Source organism: Penaeus monodon, chromosome 43, assembly GCF_015228065.2.
Source record: "Penaeus monodon isolate SGIC_2016 chromosome 43, NSTDA_Pmon_1, whole genome shotgun sequence".
Classification (NCBI taxonomy): domain Eukaryota; kingdom Metazoa; phylum Arthropoda; class Malacostraca; order Decapoda; family Penaeidae; genus Penaeus; species Penaeus monodon.
Genome location: NC_051428.1, coordinates 1,353,633 through 1,361,132, shown reverse-complemented (window position 1 = coordinate 1,361,132; position 7,500 = coordinate 1,353,633).

The window sequence follows — 7,500 nt, the reverse complement described above, 5'->3', positions numbered from 1 at the left end:
CCTGGAGTCACTGGTGGCGGTTTTGATTCATTTAGCAATGAAGGCGAAAGCCCTTAGGCCTAGAGGGTTCTCTGGGACCAAGACAAAGATTCAGACTTTTGGGGTGGGGGCTGTAGGGGGAACCCGTTCAGTCGATCATGCCTTGCGGCGAGGACGTTGGAAGTTATAGAGAGTTTTACATATGGTAGCGTAGTCCATATCTCTGGGCTGTCAGACAAGAAGGTCAATAGACGGGATGGTCTGGCAACATGAGACATGAACTCGATCAACAAGAGCATTTGGAGATGTCGGGTACCTATGCAGAAGGACCAAGTGCGTGTCTTCACGGCCTTGGACCACTGCCAGTTTGCTCTATATAAGCGAAACCTGGACTCTATCCAGTGTCTGGAGTACTCGCCTTGATTGCATTTTGGTAACACGTCCTTCCGCCGGCAACCGTTACCAGGACCACGTGTGCAACCGGCGGACACGTGAGAACTGGCATTTAATGCATAATCCGGATCGCCAACACAGGTATATGGGCACCTAGCTCGTTCCTATGGACGACCCTGTCATCAGGTTGTCTCTTTGCGAGACAACCCCTGGGGTGGGAGGGAAGGCCTGTGGGACGAACCAGGAGGTAGGCACTTGGGCAGCTCGACGAGACCTGTCGGAGAACTAGAGACTGGGCCGTGAGATGCCTGAGACTCGCCTCGAGGATCCTCGTGGCTGGGAAGCGAAGGGTGGATGCGGCCGTGCGCCCCCGTCGGCGTTAACCCTTTGATGATGATGATGATGATACACATGTATATAGATAGATAGATAGATAAAAGATAGATAGATAGATAGATAGATAGATAGATATAGATGCATGAAAACAACACGAAAACTACAATTAAGTATCATGCTGTGACCACGGCGGCTCCGTTAAGGCCGCGGTGGCCGAGTGGTTAGAGCATCGGATTCAAGACTGGCACGACGGCAATCTGAGTTCGAGGGTTCGAGTCACCGGCCGGCGCGCGTTGTTCCCTTGGGCAGGAAACTTCACTCCGATTGTTTACATACCTAGCCACTGGATGGCAAGCCAGCTCCAAGTCAGCGTGGTCAAGCCCGGAAAAATAGAGAGAATGATACTTAAAAGGTAACAACGGCACTCCCCGTGGAAAGGAACTGGGACCCTACCACGTACTCACTCCAATTCATCACAACATGAAAAAACTACAATTAAGTATCCATGCTGTGACCACCCCCCCCCCCTTGCCGATTCAAACATGAACCTATAGTTTAAAAAAAAGAAAAGAAAAAAAAGATGCATATTCATATGCATACATATCTATACATATCTCACACACACACACACACACATATATATGTATATATTTATCTATATATGTGTGTATATATGTATATATATATCTTCTTCTTTTAACGGTAGGTTCATGTCTGAGCAGCCGTGGTCACAGCATGATAACTTAATTGATCGTTTTCATGTTGTGCTGTCTTGGAGTGAATACGTGGTAGGGTCCCCAGTTCCTTTTCACGGGAGAGTACCCGGGTTACGCGACACCGTACACAAGGAGCAAAAAAAAAAAAAAAATTTAACAGCCACCTGCGCTCGACCTCTCAAGGCGATATGTCGCTTACTCGTCCCGTGAGATCGCCTCGAGCAAGACAGTCACAGGCGCACGGCATTTACGACTGCCGCGACGGGGAAAATGAACTTCGGGGTCCATGAGGTTCGGGAGTCAAGTGCTCTAAAAACACGGCCATCGCCACGTGGTTATATACATTATATAGGGGCCGTTCGGTGGCCGATGGTTTAGAGCGTCGGACTCAAGACTGTCACGAAGGAATCTGAATCGAGGGTTCGAGTAACCGACCGCCGCGTTGTTCCCTTGGGAATTCACCTCGATTTGCCTACCTCGCCACTGGGTGGCAAGCCAGCCCAAGTCAATGCTGGTCCCAAAGCCCGATAAAGAGTAATGATTTACATAAAAGTACACCGTCACTCTCCGTGGAAGGAACTGGGGACCTACCACGTATCTCCACGAGCATCACACATGAACAAAACTACAATTAAGTATCATGCTGTGAACGCGGCTCAGAACTGAACCTACGTTTAAAAGAAAAGTACATTATATGTACATGCTATATGGCATATATGTATATAGTATATGTATGTATAATATATAAGCAGATATATATATTATTATATATATAAATATATATTATTATATATATACATGTATATATATATATATATATTCTTTTTAACGGTAGGTTTCATGTTTGAGCGCCGTGGTCACAGTGATACTTAATTGTAGTTTTCATGTTGTATGCTTGGAGTGAGTAGTGCGTAGGGTCCCCAGTTCTTTCCACGAGAGTGCCGGGTTACCTTTTTAGGCAATCATTCTCACTATTTATCCGGGCTTGCGGACCAGCACTGACTTGGGCTGGCTTGCCCACCAGTGGCTAGGTAGACCAAGCGCCAAATGCGATATAAGTGGGGTGCTTCATGCACACAGCCATCACCCGCGTGTATGTATGGCACTGCACTGATTAAATAATTTTAGGTAAATCGAACCTAGATATCGATGAAATTTCCTTGGGCAAGGAACTTTTACCTCGATTGCCTATTTAGGCCACTGGGTGGCTAAATAGGCAATATCAATGTGGACTTGCATTACTCCATTACTCCAAGTCCAATGCTGGTCCAAAGAACGGATAAAATAGAGAGAATGATTACCTAAAAGTAGGTAACACGGCTACTCTCCGTGGAAAGAAAATGGGGGGGACCCTACCACGTACTCACTCAAGAGCAATCACAACATGAAAACTACAATTAAGTATCATGCTGTGACACGGCGGCTCAAATCATGAACCTACGTAACCAAAACAAACAACATATTATACCGTAATATATGAATATACATTACTATGTATATGTATATGTACCCACACACACAACCACACACACAACATATATATATATATTATCTATCATAATCAATACCGGTCTGCTCATGTTGAAGCAGCCGTGGAACTCTCCACCATTCATTCGCAAACTAAACTCGATCCTACCGCTTTTCTTTCCACTGGTACCATCGACAGCCCGCAAATATTCTTGAATATTGTCGCTCAGCCTTGTCTTCGGGTGGGCCTTTTCTCTGTTTACATCACCATAACTGTTAGCAAGTTTTCTCAATACTTTTACTTCTCATTACATGACCAAGAAACTTTAATTGCCTCCTGGTCAAGATGGCCAACACCCGGTCTTTACAATTTATTTTTCTCAAGCAGTCATCATTCGTCTTCTTCTAGTCCAGCTAATTACCAATAATCGTCTGTAACACCACATTTCAAAACTATGATCTTTTTCTTGTCTATCTACTCAGCCACCCAACACTAAGAACCATATGATGCCCAATTGGGAACTAATGAGTCAATAACCTCAGATGTCCGTAAGTAATGCTTCGGTTTTCCAGATGTTATTGAGAGCAATTGTGGCGTTTTGGCAATGGTAATTCTTCTTTTTATCTCTGGTGATGAATCATCAGATGTATTAGTTAAAACAGCTCAAGATAAGTGAACTCTTTCAAATTTCCACAATTCATTCATTGATTGTAACATCGTCATCTTGTTCATTGCCGGTGATCTTTGAATCTTTTCATGATCTTAGTTTTCTTGGGATGAAGAAAACAAGCCCAGCCTTCCATGCTTTCTCTAACTTATCTCAGTAGTGTTGTAGTTCAGTGATGCTGCTGGCAATCAAAATATAATCAATCAGCGTACCTCAGATTGATATTTTGTATCTCCAAACATCCACAGTTCCTTCAAAATTCTCTAGATCTCATAATTGTTTTAGAATATAATTCAAGAGGTGCAGAGACAGAAATGCAACCTGTCGCAACTCCTTGTTTGATCGAACCATTCTGTTAACCCATAAGTGGTTCTTTACAAGCTGCTGTTGTTGGTCATACATGGCTTTTATTAGTTGGATGATTGTGTTTTGGAAAAGTCATATCGTTCATGTTATCCAGAGGATTATCGTGATCAACAGTATCAAAAAAAGCTTTCACATAATCGATGAAACACAGGTATAGGTGCTTTTTGATGTTTCTGTTTTTCTCTATGATCAATTTTAAATTTAGAATCTGGTTTCTGGTACCTTTCCAGGGCGAAAAACCTGCTTTTCGTCTAACAAATTTTCCTCTCTAACTTCAACTTCATTCTTTCAGCAATTTAATTTCAACAAATTTTGCTTGCTGTGGACTTATTAAAGGCAATTGTCCTATTATTGTTGCATTGGAGTGCGTCAACCTTTTTTAGGTATGGAGTAAAGACCTGATTTTACCCAGTCTTCTGGCCATTTTCTTTCAATTCCAATATTTTTGTACAGAGTTTGCTGTAGAAGAAGTATCAAAACACTTCGCCAGCCATTCTTAATAGTTCGCCTGTTATTTCATCTATTTCCGAGCTTTGTTATTCTACTTCTTTTTATGGCTGTTTATAACTTCATCTAGCATGCGGTGGTTCTCTTCGTTGTCACTGAGTCTAATTAAATGTTGTTGTTAGATCTTTATTCTTTTTCGTATAGGTGGAACAATATTGATTCCATTATCCTTTGACTTCTTTTCCATCACATAAAACCAAGTCCATCTTCAATTGTGATAGTGGTCCATTGTAGGTTAAATTCTCCGTGTGATGTTTCGTAATCCTTGGTAGAGTTCTTTAGTTGTCGTATTGATAGAACAGTTTTCAATTCGCTGGCAATGTCATTTAATATTTTCCTTATTATTGTCGCAATAATCTTTGATTTTTTTTTTTTGTAAGTACTTCTTCAACTGGATTATTGATATACTTGATTTTAGGCATACTTCTTGTTATCAATTTCACTTAGTGTTTCTTCAGATATCCAGCGGGGGAATTTGTCTTCTTTTTGGTGATAGTTATTAAGCAGTGCACTCAGCAGCGAATTCTTTTCCTTCTTCCCACAACTCATTGGTGTTTTATCATTTCATCTTGATTGAGTATTTCAAATTTATTTGACCTGTAATCAGTAATTGTTATCAAGAGTTGGTAGTCGAGCTTTAGAGGTGGTGTTGGACGATCCATCTTTTTGAGTCTGATGTTTAAAGTCGATAGTTTAGTTAGTGGTGGTCACTGTTTGCCGTCGGCACCCCCCAAAAAAAAAGTCTTGTCTTGGCATTTTTTATGCCAACTTTTCCATTTTTGGTTCAGAACAATGTAGTCAATTTGGTTGCGTGTTATTTTGTTGGTGAAAAACCACGTGTACAAGTGGTCTGGGTGTGGCGTTGCCGGAACAATGTATGGCTATAACTAGATTATCTGTTGACTACAGAATTCCAATAAATCTTTACCTCTGTCTTCTATCATCTCAAGGACGAATTTCACAGTGTCATTTTTTAGAATCATTTTTTCTACTTGGCGTGAGGTTACCATGATTATTTTTACATCTCTGTTTAGGGATTGTGTCTGAAGTATCTTGGAGGAGTTATAAAAAAATTTCCATTTCTTATCACTTGCAATATTGTTGGTGCGTAGCATTGTATTAATACTAAATTATGAGGTTTGGCTTGTATTCTGACTTTAAAATGCGATATTTATTAGGTGTACCAATTAGTGCATTGCAGTTTGTCGTGAGAATCATACGCAAATCCGTGACTTAAGTTCCTTCTTCTTTTCCAGAAAAAAAGAACTGTCTTGTTGTCTTTAGTTTTGAAACTTTCATTACTTTTCCAAATGGTCCAATTATTCCTCGTATTTGAATGTTGTATCCTCTCTACCCCCATCCATTTCGTTACAGACAGTATGTAATTTAACATCTCTTCATTTTCTTACGTCACGTTACGATTTGTAATGGTGTTTCTATTGGACCTGTTTTCTTTATCTTCTTTGTCTTCAGATGCATGTTTAACATGTCAGCTGGATGCCCACGACTAACGCGCCCAGTTGATAACCAACGCGACGGGCGATGTGGTATGAATTATATTCTTGCTATTTAAATCATTGGTGTTGTAGAGGTTTGTCAGGAGAAAAATAAAAGTTGAGTGGAATCCCCCAGGCTCTTCTCAACTCGCAGTCTCAAATAACTAGGAGGAACTATCTCACTGGCGCCGCTTTAAAACAGTTACACTGAAACGCAGACATATCTATTTGGTGAACCAGTAATCAGTAGAACTGAGGTTGTTTTTCACCATATATCCCACTGCCCTGCTGCCGGAGTTTCACCGCAACCCTGGTTATATAGGAGCTAATAGGGTGCTATCCTGCTCAAGGGAAACACCAGGGTGCAGTTTATTGTTTACTCAGGACAAATATAATATATATATATATATTATATATATATATATATATAATATATATATATATATATATTATATTAAGACCGCGGTGGCCCGAATGATGTTAGAACCTCGGACTCCCAGACTGGCACGACGGCAAATCTGAGTTCGAGGGTCCGAGTAATATATTGATAAAAAAACTTGGTTATTTAGCGGGCCATCACTCAAGGCTCATACTTATTTGATCAAAAAGAACCATGACACTGGAACATAGTTCTTGTATTTGCCTACACACAAAAAAAAACAACACAAAAAAAAAACGCAAACACACACACACACACACACACACAAAAAACACACACCACACAACACACACACACCCCCACACACACACACACACACACAACACACACACACACCAATATATATATTCCTTCTTTAACGTAGGTTCATGTTGAGCCCGCCGTGGTCACATGATACTTTTTTTTCATGTGGTGATGCTCTTGGATTGAAGTCGTGGTAGGGTCCCCAGTTTCTTTCAGGAGTGAGTGCGGTGTTACTTTTAGGTAATCATTCTCTCTATTTTATCGGGCTTGGACCAGCACTGACTTGGCTGCTTGGCCACCAGTGGCTAGGTAGGCCATCGAGGTGAAGTCCTTGCCAAAGGGAACAACGCGCCGGCGGTGACTCGACACCTCGAATCAGATTGCCCGTGTGACAGTCGAGTTCCGATACTCTACATTTCGGCCACCGCGGCCTTGACGATCAAGTCAGTGCTTGTCCAAGGCCCGGATAAAATAGAGAAAATGATTACCAAAAAAAAAAAGAAAAAGGTAACCCGAACTCCCGTGGAAAGGAACTGGGGACACTACCACGTACTCACTCAAAGAGAATCACAACATGAAAAACTACAATTAAGTATCATGCTGTGACCACGGCGGTCGACATGAAACCTACCGTTAAAAGAAGAAGGAAGATACATATATGTATTATGTATATGCAATATGTATATATGTATATGTATGTAATAATATACGTATGTCGAACTAAATATATTAATAATATATATATATATAATATATATATATATATATATATATATATAAATATTATTCTTTTTTAAAGAGAAGATTGGGCGGCGTGGCCACCCAAGTGCTAGTAGGCCAATCGAGGTGAAGTTCCTTGTCCCAAGGGAAAACAACGCACCGGCAGGTGA